Source organism: Panthera pardus, unplaced genomic scaffold (assembly GCF_024362965.1).
Source record: "Panthera pardus isolate Hobbes unplaced genomic scaffold, ASM2436296v1 HiC_scaffold_26, whole genome shotgun sequence".
Classification (NCBI taxonomy): Eukaryota; Metazoa; Chordata; class Mammalia; order Carnivora; family Felidae; genus Panthera; species Panthera pardus.
In genome coordinates, this window is record NW_026526832.1 from 34,999,609 (window position 1) to 35,016,949 (window position 17,341).

Genomic DNA, 17,341 nt, shown 5'->3' on the forward strand with positions numbered 1-17,341 from the left:
ATTTTTTATTTTGGAAGGAGAGCAAGTGAGCAGGGAAGAGGGGCAGAGGAAGAGAGGGAATCCCAGGCAGACCCCAAGCCTGATACTAGGCTTGATCCTACAACCCTGAGATCATGACCTGAGTCGAAGTCAAGAGTCGGACACTCAATGGACTGAGCCACCCAGGCCCCCCGAGGCTTCCGTTTCTAATTCTAGGGATTTATGCTGCAACTATACTCTGACAATGTGAGCATAGGTAGGTGAGCAAGGTAAGAGCTTGGTAGGTAAATTCTGATACACTATAGAACAGAATATTATACTGCCACTGAAATGAGTAAGACACTTTTTGTGTGGAAAATATGACAAGATAGGCTATTTGACGTAAACAAAAAAGCACAAACTAGTGATGATGATATACAACTATTCTTTGCACAGAGATATTTGTACGTGTCTGTGTAGATGAAAAATTTCTGGATGGTTGCATAGAAAACTGTAGACAGTGATTACATCTAGAGAGTGAGGGGCTCTACGAAATGAGCCGGAAACTGTCTTGAGATTATATAACATTTTGGAGTGACCAAATTTGTTCTCTATGGGCACATGAAATTTTTGTTTTGACAAGGCAGCCCCTCCTGCCACCAAAAATCTAACCCCTCATAAGCCATTCTGAAAATCAGATTGGATAATTCAATTCTCAATTCAATAAACTTTTATACACATGGATAATGTTCCAGCCACTGGGTAATGTATGTAAAAAAAAACTGCTTCACAAACTGTTAACCACCGTAAAAACTGAGAGCAACGATTTATTTTCAATAGTACGGCTAATTAACCAAATATTTATAAGAACCAGCTTCCATTTATAAGAAGGAACCTTCTAGAACATCGAGATTCATTGCAAATAAGCAGCCATTTTATCAAGTGCGGGATTTTAACAATACAGAATCACAGCCTTAAAAAAGCACATACCTAACAGCTCCCTCCAAAGCCGTCCAGAAAGCCAGAAAGCGGTGTGAAGAAATTTTAGGAGCTTGGAGAGGCGGTACATGTCACAAGGCCTGTGATGGGCGGGAGGCGAGGGGACAGAGAAGGCTATGTCGCACCCATCTGTGGGTCACAGGGCAGGCATCCTTTCTCAGGGGAGCCATTACACCACCTTCATTCTCTGACTCATCCTTACTGTGACTTCTCAGCTTGTAGAGGTTTAAAGGTGTTGTAAATATTCGTCATTCCATTAAATAACATCTGGTCTGAGCACCCACCACCTCTGACTGCAGTGCTGGGCAGGGGGGTGGGGTTGATTTCCATCTCCCTGGACACTCCCAGGGCACTGATGGCATCAGGCAAGTCTCTTTAGCTCAGATTTCTTCTGTAGCCAGATGGCCTGCCAGCTCTGGGCAGGTTTCTCCTTGGATTGTAGGAAATGGGCTATAGCGTGTGTCCTAATGGTCCTACGAGGCTGCGGCCGGTGCGTATTCCAACCTCGTCCCCCAGACCAGCGTGAGTCCACAGATCAATGAGCCGGCCATCCTGGCTCTTCCAGGACTATTCCTAGTAGGTAGAAGAGGATACAATTTCTTAGAGTCCAAAAGACACTACACTGCCCTTCGGGGTTTCACACGGCTGTCCTTCCTCCCCCTTCCTTGCAGGAAGCAGTCAGTGTGCATGGCCCAGCTGCTTCGTGCTTTGGAGGAGGGAAGACAGGCTGTCCCGCAGGCAGGATGGCTACTGAGATCGGTCTCACCAGGCGATGCTCTTCCTGGGGAGACAGGCCTGGAGCCATGTGACTTGGGCTCAAGTCCCAGCTCTGGTGCTAACTAACACCCTGGGTGGTCCAGGCAGCCTCTCTGTGCCTTAGTTTCCTGTCTGTGAAAGAGGGATAACAACAGTGAGATCACCCAGTGAGCCAGGACAGGAAGAGCAGAGGGGACCGGACTTTGGTTACAGAGGATAAAGGGAGCACGGAGCCACAGGCACCTTTCTTCTTCTCTCCTTCTAGTCATGCTTTGGGTTGCAAGACTGTTCTGGTTGATCTGTTTTGGAGGCTTTTGACCTGAGGGCCTGTGGGACTCCGTGGGGCTCTGGGAAAGCCAGGGGGGTCAGTGTGGACCCTGAGCAGAGGAGGGTGAGGAGGGCTGCTCAAGGCCAGAAGCTCTAAGGGGAGGGGTACGAGGCTCTGAAAGGTGGACCCCGCTTCAAACGGGGCTCTGCCTTTGACTGGCTGGCTCTCCGGGTTCTGGTTTCCAAATCTGTAAAACGTAGATGGCCTTACACCAAGTTGGTTCAAGAACTGGAGAGATTAGGCATTTAGTGCAATGTGCCAAACTGGTATTTATCACGGAGCTGTTGGCTCTGCGACTGGAACTGGGGGAGGCGGGCAGGACTCAGGAGGAAAGCCCTGCTTCGGGGAGGGAACCAGAGGGCTTCCCCTGGTTGTACCTGGGCCCTGCAGCACCCAGGCTTGCTGCAAAGCCCTGCCATTGTTCCGTGGCACTCATGGTTGGGGCCTGCTACGGCGGGCTGGCAGCTATGGTGACATTTGTTACTGCTGGAGGACACCTTGAGTGAGACAATGAGCTGGGACCAGGGAGACGGGGTGGATCTGGGAGTACAGGGTGTCTGTGCCGTGGCGGTGCCGCTGGTATATCCTGCCTGGCAGCCTTCTAGCAGGCAGAGCCCTTAGGGGAAAGCCAGGTTCCCCAGGAACCTGGGGAAGGGAAGGGAAGGGCCACCTCCCCCCCCCCCCCCCACCCCCAGGAAGGCCGGTGGGGGAGGGGAAGCAGAAGTTGGACCGCTCACTTCCTCCCCTCTCTGGTGCGCACTCAGCACGCTGTACTCCTTGGGGTCTCGATCGGGTTCACCCCAGAGTAAGGCCGGCAGCCTCGGAGGGTCAGATGTGCCCTTCCAGCTGGGCTGGGCGTCTGCCTGGGGCGGCCTGGTGTTCACACCTGGGGTCCCAGCCCCAGAGCAGGCCTCCGGGCAGCCAGGGAGACCCTGCTATTCCTGCCGCACCGCCAAGTGCCGAGTCTGCCCTCACCCCTCGTTTTCTCACTTTACGGCAAAAGTGGGTAGAGTTGACAAGGTTTTTGACCTTCCAAACTCCAGTCTTTGGGTTTTGTGGCACACCCATCCCAAATTTGGGGCGGCTTTAAGATTTGTGGCTGGCTGTCTTGAGCTCTTCCATGCCCTGTCTTGGAAATGAGCTGTTCTGGCTCTGGAGGGGGTGATCTGACCCAGGACCGCCTTCGAGGCCCCTGTGGGGTCCGGCCTGGCCCCTGGCTGACTCTGACTCCACCCACGTCGGTGTGGACGGCTGCTCACCCCGCCCCCACCTCGCCCAGGCTCTGCCCCACCCCCTTGCTGCAGCCCCTCTCTACTCTACCCTGCGGCTCTCAACTCCTAGGCTTGTTCTGAGCGGTAAACGAACCAACCAGAAGTCCCCCTGGCTCTGTACCCATTGCTCTGTCTTCTGAATTTGGTTCGAATCCTGCCTCCTGGACCCTTGGCACTGTGACCCCTGTGGCTTGCCCAGACCTACTCTGGCGTCCCCAGGGGTCCAATGTGAATTCGACTTTAGGAAGAGGCAGGCAAAGCTGGACACCTACAGAGGGGTGGACCGTTACTCGCTGCCTTCCCTCCTGCCCCTCGGCCTCTGAGAACTGCCAGCCCCTTTCTTGGAGCCCAGCGTCTCCTCCTGTGTTGCCAGCAGCTGAGGGCCAGGCTCCTGTTTGTGAGCTCAGAGCTGTGTTGAGGACAGGGTGTGGGAATACCATATGATTTCACTCATATGTGGAATTTAAGGAACAAGCAAAGGGAAAGAGAGAGAGAGAGAGAGGGAGAGAGAAACCAAGAAACAGACTGTTAATTACAGAGAGCAATCTGCTGGTCACCAGAGGGGAGGTTGGTGGGGATTTGGGTTAAACAGGTGATGGGGGTTAAGGAGTGCGCTTGCCGTAATGAGCACCCGGTGATGTAGGGAATCGTCTAGACGGTAGGCCTGAAACTAATATGACACTGTAAAAAAATAAAAGTAAAGTTACACTTACAAAAAAAGTAAAAAAGAAGTCTAACTCCACCCACACATGAAAAACATAGGGGAAAATAAAAAAGAAGGGATGTGGGAGCTGGTATCATGGAGGAAAAGCTTCTTCTAGAAGTGCCCAGTGCCATCTCTGGGGGACCAAGTTCCGCACTCCGTCGCCAGGAACCTGATCACTTCCGGGGCGCCTTCAACACGGCCACCTTTCCTTCTGTTTCTGAGCACGATGTCTTCTCAAATGTCAGGATCTTCAATTGTCACCTTGCACCGTCCATGTCAGGTGACTTGCGGCCAACTTAGAAATGGAAATTCCAGACATTTCTGTGTGGTTTGAATAACAGTAATGAAAAAGGATCCTAAAACAAAATGCAAAAGGCCCCAGAAAACCCAAACGTTCACAGATCCCCAAACTCAGTTGTGCTTCTCCTTCCTCAGGAAAGCGACGGAGTCTTGAGCTCTTGCTGCTGAGGTGTGTGACCGAGGGCACGTTTCAGGTGCTCTGGTGCCGTGCGGGTTCGTGGCAACGGCGAGTGGGTCGCTCCGGTTCCAAATGGACCGGGAAGGTTGCAGCTTGCATTAGTCTCTGGACTAATACGAGGGTTCTCGGGAGAAACAGAACCAGTAGCTGATAGGAAGGGTATGTGTGCCTACATCAACAATTTTCTCACCCGTAAAACAGGTAACACTACTTTTTAACTTGTAGGGTTCTTATAAAGATTAAATTAAATGATGGATGATGTATATTTGATATGCTAGCCAACACTGGCTGGGTGTTTCCCAACAGTCCTGGACACTGTTCTAAGTACTGTACAGACTCATTTAACTCCTTCCCACAACCCTATCAGGTAGATATATTATTATTATTAATAATAATTTTTAATGTTTATTTTTGAGAGAGAGACAGAGAGAGAACTGGCCTGTGTAAGCTGGGGAGGGGCAGAGAGAGAGAGAGAGAGAGAGAGAGAGAGATCCAAAGGATCCAGGGGATCCACAGCAAGCTCCATGCTGACAGCAGAGAGCCTAACTCAGGGCTTGAACACCAAATATCACCTCCACGTATTTTTATTTTTTAAAAACAGTTTTATTGAGACATAATCCACATATGATTCATTGCTTCTTGATAGATTACATTATCAGCTTTGTAAAATTGTGATAAATCATACGTAACATAAAAATGTCCATTGAAACCACTTGAAGTGACAATTCAGTGACATTAATTACATTTACAGTGCTCTGCAGCCCCCACCACTATTTCCCAAACTTTTCATCTCCCCCAAACAGAAACTGTGTGAGTGTTAAGCATATTATACCCATTTCATGGATGAGAAAACCGAGGCACAGAAAGGTGAGGAAACTTATCCAAGGTTACTCAATAAACACGTGGTGGAGGCAAGGTTTGGCTCAGGTAATCTGGGTCCAGAGCTTGTGTTCCGAATCTCCAGTCTGCACTGGGTATCCGATAATGGCTAATGTGTACTGACAGCCCGGAAGTGCCCCCGCTTTTCTTCATTCCTTACAGGAAGGCTACAGATAGCTATTTATTGTCCCTATTTTACAGTTGAAGAAACTGAGGCTCAGGGAGGTTGCCTAAGCACAATCATGGTGTGTGGCAGGCAGAGTTGGCCTGCCTGCCCCGAAGGGTCACGGTCTTCCCACCTTGCAGCACACCCTTGCGCCGGACCAACGGGGTCTTACGGCTCTACTGGTCCTCTAACACTCAGCGCACGTCCGGTGCCCCAAAGACCAGCGGAAATGCCCTCCAAGACTGCACTTGGGAGGCAAGCCCGGCGGTTTCCAGGAGCCAGAGGACAACGCAAGGCAGGGCGGAGGAAACTTCAACCGAAAGGCAGGGCCCGGGGTTCCTACTCTGGGTCACGAGAGTCGGCAGGGGAAGGCTCAGTGTGGAGCTGGAAGTGCGCGCGGGGGAAGGGATGCGAGTCCTCTCCATTCCATTCCACAGACGGTCCTCAAGGAGCCCCCAGGGTCCGGCGGCAGGGCGGCCCCGGGAATCTGCCTGAAGCACAGAGAGTCTGATCAGCCGTAGAGGTTCGCACAAGTTGCGAGGGTGGGGGTAGGGTTTTGGGGGAGTGTGGAGGTGGGGTGATTAAAAGAGAGAAAAATTATATCTGGGTCCAGGAATAACGAAAGGCCTCCTCTAAAAAAGTCTTGAGCAAAGAAACGGGATTTAAAAAGAGGTGATTTTGAGTTTCGGGAGATGCCAGGAGGCAGGCACCGGAGGGCGTAGGGCGGACCAGGCTGGGAGGTTCACCAGGTGGAAACCCGGGCGGGGCGGGCGGCGCAGCGAGCGCGGGGTGGGCGGGGCCCCTCCGAGCCCCGCCCTGGGCCCGCCCCGGGGCCCGCCGCCTCTTCCCGTGAGAGGCGGCGGGCGGGTCCCGCCGCGGAACCTGCGCCTGCGCCCGCGCTGCGGACGCGGCGACCGGTTTTTCTGACCCAGCTGGAAGGGCCGGCGCGGGTGGCCTCGAGTGCGTGTTCCTCTTGGCCTCTGATGTCTGCGAGGGGAATTCAGCAACAGGGACTCCTGTCTGGTGCTCTGACCCCAGCTTCCTCAATCCAGGCTCTAGAGAGGCGCCCTCAGCCGAGCCCCGGGGTCCCGCGGGCCGCGGACCCTCCCTCCCTTTCCCTGCTCTGCACCCCGGGCCGGCGCTCCGTCCTGGGCGGATGCCCCTCTGCGCCCTGTGGGCCCGCGCCGGCGCTTGTCCCCGTCCCGACCTGGGTTGGCCATCACCCTGCGTTGGGTCGGGTAAGCACCAGTCTCCCCACCCCCCCCCTCCCCCCAGCTCTGAGACCGCTTCTGTTTTAAGACCGCGCGTCGTGAGGCATCCAGGGCGTGTTACGGGACGAACGCGTGAGTGTGTGATGCCCGCGTGCCTCGGGCAGAGCGCCCCTTCCCCATGGCCGTGAGCAGGTGGAGAAAACACCGTCAGGGGGCATCTCCAGGGCAGGAGTGGGGCCTCCTCCCCGCCAGGCCCACATCCCACAGCGCAGGTGTGTCGCCCCTAGCCTGTCCTCTGGCATTGAGTCCCCAAGCTGGGTGAGGCCTGGGGCGGGGGAGGAGGAAGCAGCTCCAACACGCAGAGGAAAGGCTCTTTCCTACCGATTTGGGGCTGGTGGGGGTGGTGGCAGCCCGGGCCCCCGCGTCTCGGGACTGCCTGCCCTCAGAACAGGAGCTGGGGGACCTGTGACTGGGACAGTGCCCTGTATTTCAGGGCTGCGGAAGGCAGCTCTAGACTTCTTCAACATTCCTGGAAAATGACCTCAATTTTCTGGAAGAGGGAAGGAGGATCTGGTTCTTGGAACATTCCCACTTCTTCACACAGATGCCACTCACTCAGTTGCACGTGAAGGCTGGGGCATCTGTGGTCAGCACTGGCCACCGCCCTCGGTCAGGCTGTCCCCAGCCAGGGAGCCCAGCCCTGGCTCAGCTCCTGCGGTGGCGATCCGTCCAGCGGCTCTGCGTGGACCTGCCTGCTCTCTCATGCCTGTCCTGAGCCTCCTTGACCGGAAGCCGGTCAAGCAGGCCAGTAACGGCCCTGGGGGCTTCCTGGGGGAACTCTGTTATGCTGTAAATGGCGTCCTCGGGCTGCTCTGTCCCAGGGCTGACTGGCCACCTGCCACACATCTTTCTCTCTTCTGCCACTGTGCCTTTCCTGCGTGTGGCCTCTCTGACCAAGTCCTGCTGAGCAGGGAAGGACTAAGAGGTTAAGCAAGGGCAGGAGGAAGGTGGGGGTGGAAGGGCTTGCCACCTCTGGGCTCTGGGACCATATTGTGACCAAGGAGGATAAGTGTCAGTGGATCCGTTTGGTGTCAGAAAAAGCAGGCGCCCTGGCCCTTTTCCGGAGGTGCTGGGATCCTTTCTCCATCTTTCCCTCCAGCAGGTGCCTCTGGCCTTGGTGTTATTCCTGCTTCCCTCCAGGGTGTCCTCATCCTAGAGGGCCGTCTGGGGGGTCCTCTGGGACCTTGGGTTGGCGGTGTCTCGGGGCCGCAGTCCACTTCACCTGAGCCCTTTGTGTCACGTGGCTCTCTCACAATTCCCCAGCGGGACTTGGGGCTTTGTTGCTGCATCTGGCTGTACCCGGGAGGCACTGACATGTCTGTTCACCGCTTGACCCGCAGGGGCTGTGTTTGTGCTTTCTGGCATTGTATTCGGCCCCAAGCGCTTACTGGACACTCAACAAATGGCTGTCCCTTCTCTGGCTGCTGTCTGCTAGCCCTCTCACCAGCCTGGGCTCTGTCACTCGGCCTGTCTGCTTTAAGGAGTACTCAGTCTACCCCAGCACGCTCCCTCTGCTTGAAGAGTGGGTGAGTTCTCTGAGTGTCTCTCTAAGCCCCGTCTCACATCCTCTCCCCCTCTCCTGGCTTTCGGTTCACAAAGGGCTGCCCCAGGTCCTCCCATGTACACAGAGGTGCTGCAATTTCCAGAAGAATCCTGGGGCCCGAAGAACCCACCCAGCAGGCAGTCGGCCCCATCACCCCGCTGGCCATTTCCTGGCCTCCCTAGGCCCTTCTCTCTACAAGCCCAGCTCTTGGGAACCCCGGCTCTTCCCTGCCAAAGGGGAAGGCCTCACCCCCACCTCTGTGACCCCAGGACAGTTTTGTTCCCCCTGCCTCAGCAGCTCTCCCACCTCTGGTAGGGTCAGCAGATTCTCTCCTGCCTGTTGGGCACCCTGCTCCAGGCCACATGATCTGGGCCACGTCACAGCTACCCACATATCTGTTCCGTTGCAACCTGTGACCTTGTTCTCTAAGACAAGGCCGTAGGTTTTTCTCATTTGCCCCAGAGTTACCTAAAGGGCTGTAGGGTGGTAGGCAGCCCCCACACCCTGAGGGCCAGGGCATGATCTGATGTGGTCACCCAAGGTTTCTCAAGGGAGCGTCATGAAAAATTTCTGAGTTCCACATTGTCGCAGAACAAAATAAAACCCTAATTGCTTCACACCCTATACCACCCTACCAGGGACAAAATCAGAGCTTGCACTGGGGGGGCAGTGATGGGTGCCTTTGTCACGGGGTGTGCAAAATTGCGTGCCTGCCCTTTCCCCTGCCTAGCCCAGTTCCCTGAACCCTGGGACGTATGGAAAGTCACAAGTGTTTTTTCTCGTGCTCGCTTCGACAGCACGTAGACTAAAATGGAAGCAACACAGAGAAGATTAGCGTGGCCCGGGCGCTGGGATGACACCCAGATTCACGAGGCGTTCCGTATGAAAAAAATAAAGTCACAACTGATTTTTCTTTTCAAGTCTGTTGACAAGTTGCAGAGTTTGCCTTCCGAAAATGGATGCTCTGTTCAGTTTAACGCATTCGTTAAATAAGTAGAATTGCTTGAGTCCCTGCTATCGTGGGGACACAACAGGGAGCAGGGCAGACGCAGACCGCCCTCCCCGTCTTTGAATTCGGCTCACATCCCAATTCTGCCGTTTACCGGGTCACCTTGTGCAAGTCTTCGAATCTCTCTGCGCTTCAGTGCTTTTTTCCTATCAGACGAAGATGGGAGTTCCTGCCTCGCTGTATTTGCCTGGCAAGTAGTAGGTGTTCAATAAACGGCCGCTATTCTCATTGCTCTTTTCCAGGCTGGAAGGAGAAAGGTGTCCTCTTTCTGCTCATGTGGAAATTGCCTGGGAAGCTAGTAAGCTGTTGGCTCTGAAGGCAGTTGGCTGTCCTGAGTTTTCGAGTCCCTTGGAAGGATTCTGGGGAGTTGGCCGATTGGCTGCAGGTACCTGCCAGGCTGCGGGCCGTGCCGAGTGACCCGGAGTTGGGGCTGTCGCTAATGTCCTGTTCTAATTTCTGTTTCTCTGTGTGCTTTGTAATTGGGCCACTCTTTCAGTCGGCTAGAGCAGTTAATGACCTTGAGAAATGATCCCAGCCCTGAATATAGAATCCTGCTCTGTTGAAGTCACCCACTTCCTTTGTGGGTCTAAACGTGTTTGTGTTTTCCCTCTCGGGCATGCCTTCTCTTCTGCTTTGATGCCCGCCTCTGTAACAACAGGGCTCGGAATTATTAATTCCTACTGCACAGTGAGGTGCAGTTTTATTACACAGAAAGGGGGAAAATATAATTGCTGTCTCGAGTAATCATTTTCTGAAGGCTGCAAGCATAACCTTTCATTAATATTTCATTCGCGGCCAGGGTGGGTAACTTGAATAGGCCTAAAAATATTGTCCCCTTTGCATGGCGAGATCAGGAGCTGGGAGCCAGTGGCTCTTCAGTTATTTGCAATTATTTCTAAAATTAAAAATGTTTAACCCATTAACCCATAAAAAAGCAGATGAGAGACTTACAGAGACACAGCTTTTTACTGATTGGGGGAAAGGTGCAAATCCCAGGCATAACGCATCTCAGCCCCTCCGTTTGGGGAGTCATCTCACTACCCTCGCGGTGGATTTGGGGCACGGGGTCTGGGGGCCAGTGACTCACTGATCAAAGTGAGGCCGTCAGGTCATGTCCTATAGGTGCCGTGAGGCCGGACATTCGCAGGTCACTGGGTTTAAGGATGCCGTGGGAAGTGCCATGGTCTTTGATGTTCCCTGGAGAGAGGCACTTGAAGCCTTCAAAGTGTCTCCCTGGAGAGAGCCAAAAGCTGATTCTCAGGTTGGGAACTGGGGAGACTCTGCTCTTGGGGCAGAGGGGAGGCAGGCCAGTGGGGAGGGCAGGAGCTGAGCAGGTGGAGGGAGCGTTTCGGAGCCTCAGTGACTGCTGGCCATTCTGGGCAGCTTCCTTCAGCTTCCTTCCCAGTCCTGGGGAGTCCAGCTGGTTGGGGACCCAGTGATGGCTCCTGGGTGACTAAAGTCCCTGCTTTTCATGTCCTCACATATTTCACAGACCCGAGCTCATCTGACGATGTGAACAGCCTCCTGAGACCTGCAGGAATGTGATGACATCAGTCCTTGTCCCCCTAGCTGGTCCACTTTAGCTCATGGGATCCTCTGACGACCTCCCTGGAAGGAGACGCTCCCTTACAGATGGGGAAGCTGGGCCTTTTGGCTGAAGTCATTGATTCCTGAGGTCACATGGCTGTAGGTGAGCTGGGATTACTCAGTGGCCTGGCCGGGTGTGGGCGCCTGTGGATCCTGGTGGGGGTGTGGGCTGCTCAGCGCTGGGTGACCACAGCGGGACTGATGTGCGAGGCCACCGCACTGTGGGTTCTTGCCCGCCGGGCCTCCCTCCACGTTTGGGTTTGCAGGGGTCCTGACTCCTAACTCCGGGTGTGTCCACGTGAAGGGGGGAAGATCACTAAACTCTGTAAGCATGATGGGGATTTTTAAGAACACCCTTGCTCAGGCCTGGGGTTGCTATGTTTCGGTGTTCTTGGCTCACTGTGTTTTCCTGGAAAAATAAATAAATCAAAAACACTGGCCAATAGGTTTATTGCCATATATCATTCGTGACAAAGATGGTTATCTTTCTTAGTTACTAATCACCTTGGGATTTCTAATGTTTATTTATTTTTGAGAGAGAGATAGAGCATGAGTGGGGGAGGGGCAGAGAGAGAGGGAGACACGGAATCTGAAACAGGCTCCAGGCTCCGAGCTGTCAGCACAGAGCCTGACACGGGGCTCGAACCCACAAACTGTGAGATTGTGACCTGAGCCGAAGTCGGACGCTTAAGCGATGGAGCCCCCCAGGTGCCCCAGTCATCTTGGGGTTTCTAGATGTGCTCACGTTTGGGCCCCAAGATGTGGTGTTGTCAGGGGCTCTCTCTTCAGGAGAAAGGCCACAGGGTCCGTAAACCCTGAGACCGGGCTGGGGGCCCTGGGGGAGGCTGGAGAGGAGTGAGGACTTGAGGAGCAGCCGTGAGATTAGTTTTTCTTTTCCTCTGCACCCGGAACAGGGCAGAAGGCGGCAGGACAGACACCGATGGCGGCCCCCCTGTTCCGGGTGCTCGCTGTTGAGCCCGTTTGACCTGCTGACCTCGTGTTACACACGAGGAAATGGAAGTCCTCCGAGGCGAAACAACACCCAGGCGCCAGGTGAGTGCACAGAGCAGGGTTCGAAGCCAGGTCCTGTCCCCGCCAGCCCAGGGGAGAGCTGACCCCACAAAGCGGTGGCTCCTGGCCTCTCCCTCTGCCGGACGTTTCCCCTCTTCCTCCCTTCGCTCCGTGATTATGTGGCTCTGCTCCTGCCAGATCCAGACCTGCTGGTAAAACCACTTCTGAAGAGGTTTAGACAGTGACTGCATTTCGTTTATTTCCCCCCCGTACTCATTCCGCTTCATAAACATAAAGTATTGCTTACTGAGAGCCTGAGTTTTCTTTCCTAATCCCGTGCCCCAGAAGGAGCCGCAGCTGATGGCCTGGTGTGTGATGGGCCGGACTTCTGTTTCCAGGCAGATATGAACCTTTAAAGATATATGTAGATCTCTACACGCAGAGAACTTTTTATTTATCCAGAACGAGTACCTATAAGCAGATGATTATAGTGATGCTTGTGAAAGTCAAAGATTGCCAGTAGCCTTAATAGGGGTTCGGTTCGATCTGTGATAGAGCCTTCCGGAGAATTACTGTTTGTCTGGTAGAAAAAGGGCTCTGCACGCACAGCCGTGAGAGCTGTTTACAACATGTCATTAAACGTAAAAACCGAAGGACAGATTGTCGGCATCATGCGGACACGGCGTCCTGGGCAGCTTCACATGGAAGCGTATCCGGCTTGGGCAGCCGTGGCAGACACAGTCCAGAATCCCCTGGGCCGACTTGACAGTACGGTCGGTGGCTGGATGTCTGTGGCCCAAGCTGCCTGTGACACCGTGACGCCTCCAGCAAGCCCTGGGCTCCCCTCCCCCCGGAAGTTACTCGCTGCCGTGTGCCAGAGAAGTCCTGTGGAAAGTGCTCGTTGGGCAGGGGCGGGGAGGGGCCGAGGGCAGGGGAGACCGTGGTGATCCCCAGCTTGAACTGAACCCTCCCTGGAGGGCAGCGCCTCAGAACTGTTCCATTTGCACACAGGCAGAAACCCAGGCCCGGAGGGGGAAAGTGCTGTGTCTGAGGTCACACGGCAGGGCTGTGGTGGGGCTCAGCAGGCTCCCCAGAAGCACTCTGGGTGTGACTCTGGCATCTGTGCTGGGGTGGGGTGGAGGGGGCTGCCGCAGGTCTCTTCTAGCCTTCCGTGGCATCTCCTCAACTTTCCTCTTCCTCTCCCTTCTCCCTCCTGTCTGCACCCCCCTCAATGTGGTCTACATACCCCCTTGTCAGAGCTGAGGAAACTGGGGCAACTTGTTGGGGAAATCGGGGCAAGCAGATCCTGGGTGAGAATCTGGTTTGATGCCCCTTGGATGTTCCTGGTGTGTGCTTTGTGCCTGTGTGTGTGCGTATGGGTGTGCGTGCGCACATGTGTATGTATGTGCGTGCGCGCGCGTTTGTCCATATGTGTGTGCGTGTGTATAATGCTTTTACATGTGTGCTGTGTGCACGGGTGTGAGTGCCCATATATGTGTGCGTGTATGGTGTGGGTGGTACATGCCTGTGTGTGTGCTGTGTGCATCTGCGTAAATGTGAACGTGCATGAGTATGTGCACACACGCATGCTGCGTGTTAGAGGAGACAGGGTGACTCCCAGCCACAGCAGTGTTGGAAGTGACCCCGGAGCAGGGGCAGCCCCGGGCCGCCGCGTCACCCTTCCTGCAGGCTTCCACGGGAGTCGTGTCTCCAGAGCCCGTCCCTCCCGGCAGAGCCTGGGGCTCCGGGTGAAGAGAGGCGCACGCTCAGAAATAGTAAACCACTGTTTTCTTGCCGGCTGTTTGCCCTTATTAATTCAGGTAGCAATTACCCATTGCGAATATTTGGCGACTAATTAGTTTTTCCTGTGGAGAAGGCAGAATGAGGGATGGTTTGCTCTGACCCGATCCACTTTCTGGGTTTCCTGAGGAGGGGGCTGGAGGGACGGAAGGAGGGAAGGGACAGAGGCTGAGAGAAACCTGCCCGGCGCCTGGGATGCCCCTTTGGCTGTTGGGTCTTTGCTGCAAGTCTACAGTGTGATAAAAATAACCCACCCAGTTTTGGTTTTGTTCTTGCTTTCATGTTGCCTGGCCCATTTCCCCTGCGGGTGCCGCTCCTGGCAGTTTGCCTGGTGATGTATCCGTGGTGTCAGAGCAAGAGTTCGAGGCCGCTTGCTAAGCCGGCGTCACCCCCTTTGGGAGTTGTGCCCCCTGAATCCACCAGGGGACCAGGGACCCTGCGTGCAGGCACGGCATGCCTGGTGAGAGGAGGGGCACCGTTGTGGAGGCTGGGAGGCCGAGAGGTGCACCTTTCGGGGGGACAGGTTGGGAAAGACAGCCACGTGTCCCGTCTGCCTGAGCTTAGCTGGGAGTTGACTTGGAGGTTGCCTGTAGTCAACATCTGGCCTTGGTTCATTTCGCCTTTTTAGTTCTTGAACTTTTTGTTCCTGGGGAATTGTCATCAGGGCCTGTATTGCTTGTGTGTGTGTGTGTGTGTGTGTGTGTGTGTTTTAAAGTTTATTTATTTATTTTGAGAGAGAGAGAGCATGCATGCAAGCTGGGGAGGGGCAGAGAGAGAGAGGGAGACACAGAATCCGAAGCAGGCTCCAGGCTCCGAGCTGCCAGCACAGAGCCGGACGCGGGGCTCAAACTCACGAACCGTGAGATCATGATCTGAGCAGGAAATCAAGAGTCGGATGCTTAACTGACTGAGCCACCCGGACGCCCCAGGCCCTCTCTTGTTCTTCGAGGCACCTCTCAGAAAGAGTTCCAGTAGGCAGGAGGGTTTGTAAGTCAAGTCGGAGCAGCCTCCTGAAATGGAGCACGTGATGGGCATGAGTCTAGTTTGGGGAGGTGGTAAGTAGGTAAGTCAAACAAATATTGCTATACCTTCTCTGGGGACTGGGGAACCATGGCACCCAGACTGTGCGGGGGGAGGGGGGCGGGACACAGATCTGGGCACTGCAGCCCAGCTCACCAGAATGGGGAAGTGGGGGGCTTCCTCTGAGCCCCTCATGTGCTCGCTGCCTGCAGGGACACGCGTGGATCCACGAGGTCCTGGCTCTCCATCCAGCACTGTTGTGGTTTGTGTCCCTGAAGGGCACTCTCTACCCGCCTCCCATTTCAAATGAAAATTTCTGACCGGGATCGGAAGGCCTCCCGGCCACCTTCTTCCTGCAGCCGTGTCGTGGGGCCTGGTCTTGGCCGGGCCTGCCACCCTACTTCCTCGTTCTCAGCGGCCACCTAGGGCGGGCATCAGCACTTACGGCCTGACACCGGCTGGCTGCACCGGCCCCGCCCCCGCACAGCTGCAGAGGCCTCCTCCAGCCCCACCGTGCCCCTGACCGCTCCGCACGTGCTTGTCTGTCTGTCTGACACAGCTGGGCCGGCTCTGCTGATGCAGGAATTTGGCTCTGGTCATTTGCACAGTTGCACGGCCGCCTCACAGCTTTCTGTAGTTCAAGGCCACAGACCTTGTCTTCTGCTGTGTGGGGTTTCCCCGGAGTGCCAAGGCTTGTGCTCTGTGGCAGAGGGTGGCTGATGCCCGGCGACCATGCGGGCTGGTTTCCCCAAACTGTGGTGGCTCCAGTTCCTGCTCAGGGAAAGTGCCAGGGCCTCGGAGTCAGGCTTGGCTCTGTGTCCCGCTTCTTCCAGTTAGGTGCGACCTTGGGCAGCTTACGTAATCTGTTTGAGCACCGCCTCCCTTGTGATGCCTGTGTCTGTGGTGTGTGCTACCCGCATAGTTGGCATCAGAAGGAGCCGGACGCTCAGAGTTCCCGGTGAGCAGCCTGGACAGGTGGCCCTGCGGGCTCCCTTTAATTCCCCAGGAGCCTGTGGGGAACAGGCCATGGCCCCCTCCTCCCTGAGGCCCAGGCCGGGAGTTGGAGCGCCCTGCGGGAATGGGTCCGCTTATAGCCGAGGGAGGGCGACTCCCAGATGGGTTCCAGGTTACCCGAGGGGTGACGTTTAAATAAGCCCCCGCACCGAACCGTGTTTCCAGGCGGGGATGTGAAGCGGCTCGGGGCCCAGTCCAGCTGTCCCGATGGCCACAGACGGGTTTCCTCCAAGGCGTGAAGCTTCCTACACAATCCCTTCAGCTGTCTTGGGAAATGCAAAACACCAGGTGCAGGACTGTCGGTTAGAGTTTCCATTTACATTACCTGGGGCTTTTCTGCTCAGCTTCCCCCACCCCCCTCCTGCAGCTAGGACTTCGCTGTTCCCAGGCCAAAGCCACCTGAGGAATGTGCCAGTCAGCTGGGCTGCTTACAGCGGGCGAGGTACCTTCCACAGGGACTTTTGACCCCGAGAGTCTGGGCGGCACAACGGCTTTGGAGGCAGGGATCCTTGGTCCAGATCTCTCTCATTACCTGGGCGGGCTTGGGACAGCCATCTGAGCGTGGAGACTGTAATGCTTCCTTGGGGGCCGGGTGAGGCTGAGGTAAGCTAAGGAACAGAGACGTTTTGGCACAGGGCTTGATAAGTGACAGCTGATAGTATATTAACAGCAGCCACCCATGCGAGGCTTCCCAAACGTCAGCTCTGCGGAGTGCCTGAGAGCATCCCTCCTTCAGAGGGCGCAGCGATCTTAGAAAGCATGATTGCCCCCATTTTACTGATGGGGAAACTGAGGCACAGAGAAGAGAAGTAACGTGCCCAAGTTCACAGAGCTGGTAATAGGCAGAAGCCCACATGTGCACCCAGGGAGTCGGGCTCCAGGGCCCGTGGGGTCCCCATTCCTCTGTCCATGCAAGATGTCACCACGCTTGGAGGCTGCTGGCCAGTTTGAGCCTGGTTGAGATTCTCTCTCTCTCTCTCTCTGCCCCTCCCCGCTCGCACACTTGTGGTCTCTCTCAAAAGAAATAAATAAACATTAAAGCAAACTTAAATTGTTTTCAACATTTTTTTACATTTCTTTTTTTTCTAGAGAGAGAGAGAGCGGAGGAGAGGGGGCCGAGGGAGCCTGACATGGAGCTTGATCCCACAAGTGATTGAGTGATCTTCTCACAGTATCATTTCACCTTTCCCAGAACATCATATAGTTGGAGTTCTGCAGCACATGGTCTTTGCAGAGTGGATTATTTCACCCAGAAACATGCATTTACGTTTCTTCCACATCTTTTCATGGCTCGCAGCTCATTTCTTTTCGGTGCTGAATAATATTCCGGTGTCTGGAGCGTATTTATCCATAAGCGCAGCTACCGAAGGACGTCTTGCTCGCTCCCGAGCTTTGGCTCTTAGGAATAAAGCTGCTGTGCACGTCATGTGCAGCTTCTCATGTGGATATGCTTCCAGCTCGTTGGGGGCAAACACCGAGAAGCACAACCGCTGGGTCACAAGGTAACGGTCTGGTTTTGTAAGGGGCCACCCGGCTGTCTCCCAG

General features: G+C 54.9%; 2 long non-coding RNA genes and 1 other non-coding gene across 7 annotated transcripts in view; all 3 read left to right on the plus strand.

Moving 5' to 3' along the window:
* Positions 1–6,400: 6,400 nt before the first annotated feature.
* LOC109268977 (uncharacterized) overlaps positions 6,401–17,341 on the plus strand; it is a 161,091-nt gene continuing 150,150 nt past the window's right edge. For all 5 annotated transcript variants that reach the window (XR_008418124.1, XR_008418123.1, XR_008418125.1 and 2 more), the window contains exons 1-5: positions 6,401–6,779; positions 8,153–8,338; positions 9,607–9,749; positions 10,857–11,054; positions 11,866–12,004. This is a non-coding gene — a long non-coding RNA (uncharacterized LOC109268977). The remainder of the gene's footprint in view (positions 6,780–8,152; positions 8,339–9,606; positions 9,750–10,856; positions 11,055–11,865; positions 12,005–17,341) is intronic.
* LOC128773722 (U6 spliceosomal RNA) lies at positions 9,137–9,243 on the plus strand. Its single transcript, XR_008418156.1, has one exon. It is a non-coding gene; the product is annotated as a U6 spliceosomal RNA (small nuclear RNA).
* Positions 12,967–17,222, plus strand: LOC128773693 (uncharacterized). The gene is made up of 2 exons (XR_008418128.1): positions 12,967–13,272; positions 16,888–17,222. It is a non-coding gene; the product is annotated as an uncharacterized LOC128773693 (long non-coding RNA).